The following is a 15,433-nucleotide window of genomic DNA, read 5'->3' as shown; positions in this document are numbered from 1 at the left end:
AATGTAAATATGACTTATTGTTTTAAGAAAAAAGAACATAGTTATTTATAGCTTTTTAAAAGTACACAAAACAGTTTTCTTTAGATATAACTGCTTATTACAGCCTTTCTCTAAAGCACTTGTTATTATGTTTTTTCATCCAACATAGAGATGAGCTGCCTTTTCCTAGATAATGGCCCAAAATTTCAAACACTTTACACATTTTCCCAGTGCCAGGTAACTTAGTCACATTAAGTGCTAACGTGCATCACATTAAGGGCAATTTCACCAGAAGTATAGAAGTGGTGTAGTACAGTGGTAGAAGCACTAAACTAAGAGTAAAGAAAGTTAAGGTTCTCATCAGAATAATACAGATGTGACCTTGAGCAAGCTTGCTCATCTCACTGAGACTCCAGATCCTCACTTAAAATTAGGAGATGGAATAGATAACCTTTCTGGTCTCTTCCTGCTTTAGCAGCAAATTGTCCCATTCAAGCAAATTCACTATCACCTGTGAAAACCCATTAAAGATTTAGGGCCACTTAAAAAAATTCTGAATCTCAAATTTCATTTACTTGTGAGGAAAGATTGCTAAAATGCAGTTTTATTAAAATCACCAGCCTTGTTATTATTCACACTTGGATATGCCACAAATCAAGTCATGCCCTGAAACTTAATTCTTCATGCAGCCAGTCATTTAAAAGACTTTTAGTGGTCTCTTACAGCATTCAAAACACTGATCTAGAGGCAACTGGAAACACAAAGATGAGGCATATACAAATCTTTCTTATATGAAGAAAAGATGCACACACAAATGATCACACTGTGAGGCAAGCATTAGGCAAAATATGAGACTTAAAAATAGAGAACATTTTGAACTAGGAAAATGTTAATTCTATCCCTGATACACTGATAACCTAAAAAAATTCCATCTTGTATCCTTCACTATTAGATAATTCTTTATCATTGTTTTTAATGTAGCATTTATAGTGTGTGTGTGTGTGTGTGTGTGTGCTTATTAGGTTTCTGGTTATAAGAGTGATAGGTGTCATCATGTTGAGAGAGCTAAGCCAAGCTCAAAAGCCAAATATTGCATGTTTTTGATTATTTTCAGAATCTAGACCTAAAATGATGATGATGAGAATAACAATAATGGGACATGAATGTAGAAGGGGGACTTGTCTAAGTTTGGGAGATCAGCAGTAGGGGGAGGGGGAAAGGAAAGGATACTGAACTATGAAGAGGATCCAAGTACATTACATATGCACATGTGCACATAATTATGTAGATGAATATATACATGTATATATGTAGAAATATAAGGATTAAAAGGAGAAAATAAAAATCATTTTCAATCATCTGATCTAAGATAGTCACTGCTAATATTCTGATGAATTCCATCTAGTTTATTTCCATGTCATATCTAATTTTTTTGTAAGTTACTTTTTTTACAGAACATAACATGACAATTTGTCATGTACTCAAAAATTAGTATACAACATAATTTTTAAATGGCTGACTGTACTGCATTATGAGGGGGGAACATAATTTGGTTTGTTTATACCCCCCATTTTTCATATTTAATGTTGATGTATTCATTTACAAAATATTTTTATAAGTATCTGCTATATGTCAGGAACTTTTATAGGGCTGAGGATATAGCACTATGGCGCAAACAACACACAGATGTACTGCCTTTTTGGAACTTGCATTCCAAGAGGACATAAAGCAAGACAGATCATAAAATGATAAAAATAATTAATCCCATCTAAAAATGATTTTTACTTAGAATTTATAAGATGCAAAAATTATTAGATCTTCTCTAAAGAGGCACAGTTTGTCCCAAATCTCTAGCATTTGTTGAAGACCATCCCCACAGGCTTTAGATCCAGGCTAGGCAGCAGCCATAATGCCAGTCTCTCCCAAGTCTTTTCTGAAAGGACGGTCCTTAGGAGCCTGGCTCAGTCACAGTTTGAAGCAAGGGCAACCATTTCATAGTAGGCCAAGACTGACATGGACTGACTCAAAATGATGAGCTGGGCCAAACAGAAACCACAAGAGGATAAACAGTCAGCATTGGAATTAATGTTGTATCCTGATACGGAGAACATCTGATGTAATCACACTGGGCCACATGTAAGATTAACTAATGAGGGTACAGAAACCAAATACAGCAGCAAGAGAGAAAAGGGACACTCAGACACATGAAAACCATCTATTGTGTTCATGTTAATGTACTGAGGCAAGACCACGATTCATAACTCTCATTGTTATTGACTTCAGAGATGCCTTAGACTAAGAACACCTTATAGGACCTGTGATTCCAAAATATTCAGCTTTCTGGAGTCCCACACATCATTGCCTGAGATAGCTTATGTGAGCCTTTTGTCCTTCAACCAGAGAAACTTAACAAAAACAAATCTCTAAATAGGAAGACAAATAGATGTGTGAAGATCACTACTCAATAGTAGATAATTCAGCTCCATTCAAGTTTAGTTATAATTTAGACTTGAAAACTATCTTACTAGGACCTAGATTTCCTTTCCTTTAAGAGTCATTGTCTTTTTTATTACTATTTTTTGGGTGGCACTGGGGTTTGAATTCAGAGCCTCACATTTGCTAGGCAAGCACTCTGCTACTTCACCCACATAATAGCCTTTTTGGCTTTTAGGTTATTTTTCGGATAGGGTATTGTGCTTTTTTTCCTGGGCTGGCATCAGACCACAGTCCTTCTACCTACCTCATATAGCTAGAATTTCAGCCAAGAATCACCATGCCTGGCTTGTTCTACAGATGGTGGAAGGGGTCTCAATAACTTTTTCCTGGCTGGCCTTGAACCACAGTCTTCCTGATCTCTGTCTTCAAAGTACCTGGGATTACAGATATGATACTGGCTTTTCATTGTTCTTTGATACCAGCTCTTTAGAAAAGTCAGATTTTCTTCCTTAACAAATGCAGGGTATATCACTTTAAAATTTTGTACAAGGTATCATGGTTAGGCACTGGGATGGTTTTGGAAATAAAAAACACTTTCTCTGTTACCAGGAGCATATAGAGCTTAATAGCACCTACAATGACAATACAGATAAGAAGGACTTTCAGTGAGTCTGCAGAAACTCCATGGAAACAAAACAAGGAGCCTCTAAAACACAGTAGAGTGACCCTTAAGCTAAGTTTTAAAGAATGAATTGGAGTTACGTTTAGTTTAAGCTGCAGTTTATGTTAAAGTGCTCTGATCACTTGGCAAAACATCAGTTTTCTTTGTTTTATTTTTGACTTACTCACCTTAAGTCCATGGAAATATGCAGAGTCCCCATACTCTCCCCTGGAAATTCTGACAAATGACATATGATTTCTTAAAATCAAGTGTCTCAGAAATTACTACTATTGTCTGAAGTTTTTTTTCTTATCATTTTTTTTAACTTTTCAACAGAGATTTCTATTGCCAGAATATTTTACAGGAATAGTAAATAAGAAAAAAAAGAAATATAACATTCCCATTAGGGAATAAAAAGTTGCACTAGAGAAAACATAGGGGAAACACTTGAGGATGTAAGTATAGAAAATGACTTTCTGAATATGACTCCCTCAATACCTCAGGGAATAAGAGGAAGAACTGAAAAATGGAATTGCATCAGATTAAAGGTTTCTGCACAGCAAAGAAAACCTACAGAAAGGGGAAACATGTTTTCCAGCTGTTCATCTTACAAGGTTTTTAGTATTCTGAATTTATGAAGTGCTCAAAAACTAAATACCAAAAATCCCAAACAATCCAATTAAAAATGGGTAAATGAACTGAACAGTTTTCAAAAGAAATACAAATGTCCAATAAAAATATAAAAAATGTTTGACATTCTTAGCCATAAATGAAAAAATAAAACATCATTGAGATTCCATATCACTTGGCTATCATAAAAAAAATGCTGGAGAAAATGCAGAGTAAAAGGATTCCTCATACACGGTTGATGAGAGTGCTGACACTATGCAAATCACTATGGATGTTTCTCAAAAAAACTAAGAGTAAACTATCATATAATCCTGCTACACCACTCCTAGGCATATACCAGAAGGAATGCAATGCAGCATACAGTAGAGACACTTGCACACCTATGTTTGTTGCAGCAGTATTCACAATAGCCTAGTTATACAATCAGTGTAGGTGTCCATGAACAGATGATTGAAGAAAACATGGCATATATACAGTATGGAGTATTATGCACAAAAGAAATTATTTCATTTTTAGGAAAATGGATAGAATTTAAGATCATGTTAAGCAAAATAAGTCAGATAAAGAAAGATTAAATATGGACACTTTCTCTCTTATATGCAGAATGGAGACACAAAAAAGCACATATGAGCATAAAAGGAGGACTATGTGGGGAGGAGCAGTGGGAGGTGGGAGGGGATAAAGACAGGATGTGGGGGGAGAATATGATCAAAGTATATTGTATGTGGAAGATCCAAGATGGTGGCTAGGGTAGGGAATCAGAAATCCTAAGCTCTGTGACACCAGAAACTTCCTTGAGACGTCAGACCTACACTTGGGTAATTCTGATTGCTTCTAGCCAAAATAATAACTGCCATCACATTAAGTGCAGATAAAAAATCAATAACTGACCCTTAAATCAGCCTTTAATTGCACCTAGCAGCCATGAAAATCCCATGCAGCACAGCCAGCAAGATGTGTTTAGCCCTGGGAAAAAAAATCACCCAGCTGTTTCTCTTTTTTTCTCCCAACAAGCAGAAGACAGAACATCAATCAGAATTAAACTCTGTGACATCCTGGACCCCTAGCCTATGGAAAGCCTCTCTACTCTGTGCCACACTGAAAACAACAGTGCCATTTCTCCCCACCAGCTGGCTCCAAAGCTGCTTGTGTGAAACTGCAGAAAAAACAGGTAAGCATCATGCACCATGTGTGACTCCCTCCCCACCCCCAGGAAAATAATCCAGTGCATCCCCTGGGCAGACTGAACCCCCTCCAACAAAACTGAAAAAACATAAGCAGCAAACTATAATCTAACACTGACAGTGCAGGTGGGGTGGAACACTGAACCTGTCCCAGAGAATGGGGGTGGCACAAGAAGCTGAACTCTCAGTGAAATGTGGGAAAAGCAGCAAAGGCTGAGAGTGGGGCAGGGCAATAAGTCAATCTCCCAGAGGAGCTGCTAGCACCCAGCAGAGATTGGGAGAGGTATAAAGGCTGAGAGCAGGAGTGGAGTGACAAACCAACCTCCCAAAGGAGCTGCTAGCATCCAGCAGAGGCTGAGAAAGGCACAAAGGCTGAGAGTGGGAGTGGGGTGACAAGCCAACCTCCCAGAAGAACCAGTAGCACCCAGCAGAGGTCGGAAGAAGCACAAAGGCTGAGAACATGGGAAGGGGAGAACAAGTGACAGGCCAACCTCCCCCAAAGGTTGCAAAGCAGGGCAGGTGGTAGATCCTGGAGCTAATCTCTGGGATAAAGGCCAGCATTTGAAACTGAATTGCCCCACCTTGCTGGGGGAGCAGCTGACCAAACAGAGTTGCAGCTGAAGGGCAGTGCAGCTGCTGGCTGGTGAAACAACAGCTCTGACCACCCTGCAGGAACTGGCAGTCTTACATCACGTCACAATTCTAATTAATTTTGTGGACAGAAGGACCCAATACTACTCACTAGCCAATGCCTAGTGAGACTACATCAGAGCTTCTGTTTATATGCTAACACCAGAATACCAGGATTAGATACCTAAGGAATAACTCTAGAACTTTTACCCAAATACTGAAGTTTTTGTGGTTCCTAAACCTGGTGTTTTTTATTGTGTTTATTTTTTCCCCTGTATTATTAACTTCACTATCACTATTCTCTTATCCTTATTCTTACCCTCTTCACCTTCCCTGCTTCCCCTGTGCTACAATCCATTGTCCTCCCTCCAAACTACTCTTTCTGTCCCTTCTCATCCACTATTTCCCCCGTCTTCACCTCTGCCTCTTATCTTCCCCCAACCTGCCAACACACTATCCCTCCCTCCTACACAGTCATCACCTGCTGATTAGCTTACTGTACCAACTGTATACAACCCCAGCCCTCCGCAATCCCTGACACAAGCACTCTCAACTACAACAGAAATACACCCAAACACACACAAGGGCTACAAAACCCAGGAGTCCCCATACCTCTTCCCCCTCCCCTTTCCTGCCCCCCCTTTTGAGTGTCACCTTTACCAATTCTCCAACATCTATAACTAGCCTAATAACCATTACCCCCCAACTCCTACTGTTTACAGATTTTATCATCAAGGGGTTTTCTATATAATAGGTAAACAACTTGTTTGGCATTGACCTGTGAATTTATTATTTCTAAATTACACCTCCAGGTCAGTGACAGAAAAACCACATCAACCTAGCTAACAACCAAGTGAGTCACAAAACAAAAGCTAAATCAGGGAAAGAAAACAGGCAATCAAAACCACCAACTAGCCTATCAAGAACATAGTTGCACAGCAACAAGTGGATTGATGGGAAGAAGAAAAGGGATGGAAACTATTCTCTCAAAACGATAATTTAAGGGCTTGAGGTATGCTTAAAAATCTAAACATAGACCTGTCATATGATCCAGCAATCCCACTCCTGGAGATATACCCAAAGAAATGCAACACAGGTTACTCCAGAGGCACCTGCACACCCATGTTTATTGCAGTGCTATTCACAATAGCCAAGTTATGGAAATAACCAAGATGCCCCACTACTGATGAGTGGATCAAGAAAATGTGTTACTTGTACACAATGGAATTTTACTCCGTCATGAAGAAGAATGAAATCTTACCATTTGCAGGTAAATGGATGGAACTGGAGAACATCATTCTGAGCAAGGTCAGCCAGGCTCAGAAGACCAAAAATCATATGTTCTCCCTCATATGTGGACTTTAAATCTAGGGTAAATGCAGTAATGTGGTTGGACTTGGATCACATGACAAGGGGAGAACAATATGGGAGATATAGGAATAGGTAGAAAACCCAAAACATGAAAGCATTTGATGTCCCCACTTCAGAGGAACTAATACAGAAACCTTAAAATGACAGAGTTTATCATAAACAGGGGATCAGGAACCAATGCAAAGATCAGTTAGAGTTGAATCAATATGGGTCGTAACACAGGGGTACAAGAAAGCAATAGTAGGAATCTCTCTGTATAGCTATCCTTAACTCAGCTAGCAAAAATGCTTTGTCTTCCTTATTATGCTTGTGTATTTTCTTCAACAAAATTAGTGATAAGGGCAGAACAGGTTCTGCCTGAAACTGAGTGGGGGAGGGGAAAAGGGTGGGGGAGGGGGGCAGGGTGGAGAAATGACCCAAACAATGTATGCACATGTTGAAAAAAGAGGATTCTCCTTGAAAAAGAAAAAAGATAATTTAATACAGGATTCAGTGGGAAATGAAGAAAATGGATACCCAGTTTCTGCCCTTGACAAAACAAGGATAAAATGTCACTAAGGACCCCAAAGAAGAAATCTTGGAAGATATCACTGAGAAATTCATGGAGAAGATACTAGACATGGTTAATCTGAATGTACAAGATGCACTCAAGAAATTTCAAGACACCAAAAATAAAGGACATGAGAAGACACAGAACCAAATAAACGGACTCAGAGAGGACTTCAGCGAACACCAAACTGAAACAAAGGACACCATAAAAAGAGATTTATGAGTTACAGGTGACAACACAAAATATAAAAGAGGAGTTGAACAAAAATATGGAAAACCTCAGAAAAAAGAATCAAACAGAAATCCTGGAAATAAAATTCTCTTTAGTCAAACAAAAAACACAGTGGAAGGCCGCTCCAGCAGACTAGAACAAGTAGAAGACAGAATCTCAAAGCTCGAAGGTAAAATAGAAATTAAAGAAAAAAACAGAAGAAATCTTAGTCAAACAACCAAAGAGCAGTGAAAAGAATATGCAAGAACTCAGTGACTCTTTCAAGGGCTAAACCTGAGAATCATGGGCACTGAAGAAGGAGAAGAGGTGCAAGCCAAAGGGATACATAATATATTCAATGAAATAATAGCAGAAAATTCCCCAAATTTCGAGAAAGTTTGCCCATTCAGTTACAGAAAGCCTCCAGGACACCAAACAGACTTGCCCAAAATAGAATCTCCCCACAGCATATTATCATTAAAACAACAAGCACAGACAAAGAATATTGAAGGTTGTAAGAGAGAAAAAAAAAACATATAAAGGTAAACCCATCAAAAACACAGCAGATTTCTCAACAGAAACTTTAAAAGCAAGAAGGACATAGAGTGAGATATTTCAGGCACTGAATGAAAATAATTTCAGCTCTAAGATACTCTACCCAGCAAAACCATCATTCAGAATTGACAGAGCAATAAAAATCTTCCACGATAAACAGAAACTAAGACAATATATGACAACCTAGCCACCACTACAGATAACTGTACAAGGAATTCTGCACACAGAATATGAAAGCAAACAAAGCCATGAGAGGACAGGAAGTATCAAATCACAGGAGAAGAAAAGACAAGTAATAAAAATAGGGCTGAAATTAATGAAATAGAGACAAAAAAAAAACACCCATACAAAGAAATGAATGAAACAAAAAGCTGGTTCTCTGAAAAAATAAACAAGATTGACAAGTCCCTGGCAAATCTGACTAAAATGAGGAGGGAAAAGAGCAAAATTAGCAAAATCAGAAATGAAAATAGGACAATAACAACAAACAGCAAGGGAATCCAGGGACTCATCAGAGACTACTTTGAGAACCTATATTCCAATAATTGGAAAATCTTAAAGAAATGGACAAATTTCTAGATACTTATGACCATCCAATATTGAACCAAGCGGACATTAACCACCTAAACCAACCTATAACATGGAATGAAATTGAAGCAGCAATCAAGAGTCTCCCAAAAAAGAAAAGTCCAGGACCTGATGGATTGTCAGCTGAATTCTACCAGACCTTCAAAGAACTAATAACAACACTCCTTAAACTTTTCTACAAAATAGAAAGGGAAAGAACACTGCCTAACTCGTTTTATGAAGCCAATATGACTCTCATCCCAAAACCAGACAAAGACACCTCCAAAAAGGAGAACTACAGGCCAATCTCCTTAATGAACATTGATGGAAAAGTCCTCAATAAAATTATTGTGAACCAAATCCTACAACATATCAAAAAGATCACTCATCATGACCAAGTCAGCTTCATGCCAGGGATGCAGGGATGGTTCAATATATGCAAATCAATAAATGTAATGCATCACATTAATAGAAGCAAAGACAAAAACCACTTGATCATCTCAACAGATGCAGAAAAAGCCTTCAACACCACTTCATGATAAAAGCTTTAAGAAAACTAGGAATAGAAAGAATGTACCTTAACATTATAAAGGCTATATATGAAAACCTATAGCAAACATCATACTTAATGGGGAAAAACTGAAACAATTTTCTCTAATGTCAGGAATGAGACAAGGATGCCCACTCTCTTCCCTCCTATTTAACACAGTCCTAGAATTCCTACCCAGAGCTATAAGGAAGAAGAAGAAATAAAAGGAAAATAGGTAAAGAAATAATCAAAGTATCTCTATTTGCAGACGACTTGATCCTATACCTCAAAGACCCAAAAAGCTCCACCCAAAACTTGTAGACACCATAAACAGCTTCAGCAATGTAGCAGGATACAAAATCAACTTACAAAAATCAGTAGGCTTGCTATACACTAACAATGAGTAAATTGAGAAAGAATGAAGGAAAACAATTACATTTACAATACCCTCAAAAAAATTCAAATACCTAGGAATAAAATTAATAAATGATGTAAATAACCTCTACAAGGAGAACTATAAACTACTGAAGAAAGAAATCGAGGAAGACTGTGGAAGTTGAAAAGATCTCCCATACTCATGAATTGGCAGAATCAACATAGCAAAAATTGGTATACTACCAAAAGCAATCTACATGTTCAACACAATTCCCATCAAAATCCCAATGATGTTCACCACAGAGATTGAAAAATTACTCTAAAAGTTCATTTGGAACACAATAGACCACAAATAGCTAAGGAATACTGAACAAAAAGAGCCATGCTGGAGGTATCACAATACCTGACTTGAAACTATACTACAGAGCCATAGCAATAAAAACAGTATGGTACTGGCACAAAAACAGATATGAAGACCAGTGGAACAGAAAAGAGGACATGAATATGAGTCCACACAGGTATGCCTACCTTATTTTTTACAAAGGCACCAAAAACATATGATGGAGGAAAGACATCCTTTTCAACAAATGTTGCTGAGAAAAGTGGTTATATGCCTGCAGAATACTGAAACTAGATACCTGCCTGTTACCCTGTACTAGTATCAACTCAAAGTGGATTAAGGACTTAAATATCAGACCCAAAACCTTGCAGTTAGTACTTGAAAGAGCAGGGAATACTCTGGAAGCAATAGATATAGGCAAGGACTTCCTCAGTAGAACTACAGCAGCCCAGCAACTAAGAGAAAAGATGGACAAATGGGACTACGTGGATTCTAAAAGCTTCTGTACAACAAAGGAAGTGGTCTCTACATTGAAGTGGGAAAATATTTGCTAGCTATACACCAGACAAAGGACTGACAATCAGAATATACAGGGAGCTCAAAAAACTAAGCTCCCCCAAAGTTAATGAACCAATAAAGAAGTGGGCAACTGAACTAAACAGAACTTTTTAAAGGAAGAAGTCCAAATGGCCAAAAAACACATGAAAAAATGCTTACCATCCCTGGCCATAAATGAGATGCAAATCAAAACCACGCTAAGATTCCCCTCACTCCTGTTAGAATAGCTACTATCAAGAACATCGCCAACAACAAATGTTGGTAAGGATGCAGGGAAAAAGGAACCCTCATACACTGCTGGTAGGAATGTAAGCTAGTACAAACCACTTTGGAAAACAATATGGAGGCTTCTCAAAAAACTATACCTTGATCTGCCATATGATCCAGCAATACCACTCCTAGGGATAAACCCGAAGGAATGTGACTCAGGTTATTACAAGGCCTCTGCACACCATGTTCATTGCAGCACTATTTACAATAGCCATGTTATGGAAACAGCCAAGATTCCCCACTACTGACAAATGGATTGAGAAAATGTGGTATTTATACACAATGGAATTTTACTCAGCTACAGAGAAGAATGAAATTTTGTCATTTGCAAGTAAATGGATGGAACTGAAGAACATCATCTTAAGTGAAGTTAGCCTGGCTCAGAAGGTCAAAAATCGCATGTTCTCCCTCACAGGAAGATTATAGACCTAAAACAAATGCATGGGTCACACACTAAGGGGAGAATGTGCACAGGAGGAACATGGAAAGGGAAAGAAACCTAAAACTTGAATGTGGTTGATGTGCTCACTGTAGAGGAGTGACTATAGTAATGTTAAACTGGCAGATTACTGTGGGAAGGGGACCAAAAAGTAGCACAGAGGTCTGGCAGAGATGAACTAATGTGGGTTGCAATACACAAGTGCATGGATGCAATGTTAGGAATCTCTCTGTATAGCTATTTTATCTCAAGCTAGCAAAAACGCTATGTCTTTCTTATTATCTCTTACATTTTCTCTTCAACAAAATTGGAGAACAAGAGGGCAGAACAGGTTCTGCCAGAAGCGGGGGTGGGGGCGGGGGTACTAAGAAGGTGGCACTGGCCCAAACGATGTATACACATGAAAGTAATTGTAAAAACAATAAAAGAAAGAAAAAAAAGTACATTGAATGCATGTATGGAAAGTTCATAAGGAAACCCATTATAAATTTTTGCAATAGAGTTAGAAATAGTGGGGAGAGTTCAGAGTAGGAGGGATAAGAAAGAGTAGTAGAGGGGATGAACATGATAAAAGTACATTAAATTCATATCTAAAATATCACAATGTTACCCTTCATTTTGTACAATATACACTAATAAAAAACCAAAGAAGCCAAAAAGGAATAAAAATTTGTTTTCTTTCATACGAATTTTATAGACAACCAAATATTATACATGCAAATTATAATTTTTAAAATTTTATGTGGATTAATTTCTACTTATGTAGGTTATTTTCTTTTGTGAATTTTGTTTTAATTGTTATTTATCTATATGTTACTCCCAGTTTTAGATATTCATTCTATTCACATGCTTATGTTTCTTCTTTAATAAGAGAAATAAACTTAGATTTTGCTTTCAGGGGTTTGGGTAGATGGGTATCATGGATGTGTTAAAAGAGTGCAATATCAAATTGAGAACATGGGAACAAAAAATCTAGTAAAATGTGGGCATAAAGGTGTTAGCTATTTGTACTGTGATATATGTGTAGAGGAATTATAATATTTCTGTTCTTTCAGGGGTTTGCTCCCCTTGAATGCCAAGTTGAGTGGTAAGAGAGTGAATCTTCTGGCAATCCACAGCCTTTTTTGAATTAATAAAGAAAGCAAGTGCTGACTTCATTATGAAGCATGCTGGGACGACACAGAGTGTTCCACAGATAGTGAATTTAATGAGTGAACACATAGGGCATGTTTACTGACCAGAAGCATTAGCAAAGACTCAGACATCTTCTGATTAGGAAAAAGAGCACCAAAGTAGGAAGGTGATATCCTTGTTCAGATAATCTGTGATAATATGGTTCCCACTAGAGGTACGATCCTAACCCAGAAACAATTTCATTCATCTCACTTAGAGTTACTACTTCTTCCTAAGACAGGTGAAATGGGAGATGTATTCAAATGTATGGTTTACTCTTACTTCCTACTTTTCTATAAGCATATATATCATAAATTATATAAATAATCATTTATCGAGGGTATGTACAGTCACTGCCAATGAGTCCTTTATGTCATCTGCATGAGTTTTAATCCTTAGAACTCATTTACATATTATTTATATAGGTACTTTAAAGTAAGTTGCCACTTTTCATCATTTGAAAATGTACATCTATGAGGTTTCTCTGTGGAACTGTGAATCGGTGAAGAACATTTGTGTCTGAGTGTATTACACGTTTGCATAGAAATTTGTGCTTGTTCATATGCAGTGACCCTGGTGTATTTCTGTGGCTCCCTCTCATGATATTTTTAGCATAACTCCCATTACCACCTTGAAGTAAACAAAAGCACTTCAGGGACTATCTCTCAGCTTGGTAAGTTTCAAAACCTGATTTAGCATATGCATACTGACATAGACAGTGCATATCTCTGGGGCAGAAATCAATGTAGTAAAGCCTATGAATCCAATGAATAAAAAGGATGTCACCTATTAGTTTACAATGGGGAATTATAAATTAGGGGGAACTGAATACTTTGAAGTCTGTAAATTAGAGGGTCCTTTCCTGGTAGTCAGGCTGTGTTGGAAGTATTCACCAATTAAAAGAAAAAGTTTGAAATTGTACAAATTACTGCCCCAGTAAGCACAAGTTTCTGTGATCACACATTTTTTCCTACAGTAGTATCTATATAGGAAAGCAAATTGCAAGTCAAAAGTTGACAGTTGAATTTATAATCAGAAAAAGAAGAATTAAATTCTTCAGTTCCAGGCTTAGATAGCCTTGATGGGTTCACCTTGCTACTGGGTCCAAACCTCAAAGTCTATGAATCAAAATCCACATCAGACATACTCATTTAGAGATGGCCGTTTTCTCTTCCCTAGATAGTGCTAACATTTGTCTTTGCAACTCTTTTTTTAAATTAAATTCACCTGATTGACACTTCTCTAGACAAGAAAAATACATTGATAACCGTGGAACATTTCAGAAAGTTATTCCACTCAAGGAGTTTGTCTTTGCTGTGATCTATTCCAGTTTAACTCTGAAGCATACTTCACCGAAGCCACCACTCATTTAACACTGAGTTATTCTAACACCTTGATATTATATTTTTGCATGGAAAAAAACTTCATTAATTAAAGCCATGGTTATATTTTTATTTTCAACTCAAAGGCATCTGAGTGTTTTTAAGTTCCATGTCTCCAGCATCCATCTAACTTTTTGCAGTAAACAGTGTCATTTAGCATTCACAGAAAATAGTACTTCTAATGGAGTCCTGTGTTATTACATGATCTTCCAATGGCTGCTTTTCAAATCCACCACAATTAAAATTCCTCTTTCTTGCAGCTAATACATATCTTGAGATCATCAAGATTTTCTAATTCTCATTCTGGCCTAATAAAAAGGACTGTCATTGCTAAATTAATAGCATGTTTTACTAGAGCTGGAGGTCTTAAAACCTTAACACAAACTTTATCCAAACATTTAATTTTAGTATGAGAACTCATGAAAAACAGGCCCTTTTTCCTCACTCCATTCTGCAAGGCAGATGCCACTGACTATTGACAGTTGATTTCCTTTTGGCTAGACTCCACTGAGTCTAAATGTAGACTTCCCAATCACATTTCCAGGTAAGTAGAATTGCTCCCCCAAGCTGGACCTGGTGTACCACATGAAGAGTTCTGGATTCCTTGTATGTTTTTATGGTTTCTGACAAAATTTGTAACTTAGTTTGAGTCTAAATATTCATCTGACAGTAATTGCATTCTGTAACTTTTCTGAAGTTTGTGAAGTTTATTCCATATGCATCTCTTCATCAAGGTAAATAAAATTGCCAATTATTATTGATAAAGTTCTGGGAATCATTTGTTTTGTTAAAGAGGCTGCTCAGTCTAGATTAGTATTAAGATTAATACAGGCTTTACTATGGGAATTTTAAAATTAAGATAATAATTTGATTTCTTAATAAAGGAAGACATTTCTTATCACAAAATGGATGAAATTTTTAATATAAATCCATTGTACATAAATGAATGAATTTTGAACTTTTTCCATATGATGAAAATCACTTGGTTTATAAAGTTATGAAATAACCATACTACCAGGACCTTTTTAAGCGCCAAAGAATCTATTGGCTTAAAGAATTAAATACAGTAGTTCATAGTACTATTTTTTTTATGATGACAGGAAATATAAAATATCAGAATTTTGTTGAATATAGATTAAAGAGTCTTAAAGTTATTAGTGAAAATGTTAGAATTTTAAGAATATTGTAACTGAGTCTGCAGTTCATAATCATGCATTAGTTTAACTATTTTTCCTGTGTATTTTTGGCAGAATTGGGAAGAAAAGAGAAGACAGCCATATGATGTAACTCAAAAGATACCATTTGTAAAAGACAGGTTATCTAGGAGAATCAGGTTAGTTCTGACATATAAATCAAAATTACTTACATTTTAGGGGTCTGAAATTCAATAAACTTCCAAAGGCTAAATGCTACAGTATTCCAAACTATCCCGATTTTTGAACACACTTGTAGATTTTCCCAGAGACAAGTTACCCTTACTTTTACCTCATTTTCTAGAAGCTAAAAAAGATAACTAGTTATTGGAGTAGCTGAGGAAAAGCACCTGCATTTTTATTTGCAGGACCTGAAAAATTAAGGTCAAGAAGAGTTTTAA

The 15,433-nt window shown here is 37.0% G+C and overlaps 1 long non-coding RNA gene and 1 pseudogene across 2 annotated transcripts in view; one reads left to right on the top strand and one right to left on the bottom strand.

Moving 5' to 3' along the window:
• Positions 1–15,306, top strand: part of LOC141410908 (uncharacterized) — a 91,094-nt gene extending 75,788 nt beyond the window's left edge. For both annotated transcript variants that reach the window (XR_012435713.1, XR_012435712.1), the window contains exons 3-4: positions 4,724–4,877; positions 15,090–15,306. This is a non-coding gene — a long non-coding RNA (uncharacterized lncRNA). The remainder of the gene's footprint in view (positions 1–4,723; positions 4,878–15,089) is intronic.
• The window catches only part of LOC141410907 (bifunctional heparan sulfate N-deacetylase/N-sulfotransferase 3-like), a 173,485-nt pseudogene that overhangs the window by 69,916 nt on the left and 88,136 nt on the right, over positions 1–15,433 (bottom strand).

Source organism: Castor canadensis, chromosome 9 (assembly GCF_047511655.1).
Source record: "Castor canadensis chromosome 9, mCasCan1.hap1v2, whole genome shotgun sequence".
In the NCBI taxonomy this organism is placed as follows: Eukaryota; Metazoa; Chordata; class Mammalia; order Rodentia; family Castoridae; genus Castor; species Castor canadensis.
Note: the sequence above shows the minus strand (reverse complement) of the source record. Positions and strands in the feature narration are given on the sequence as shown.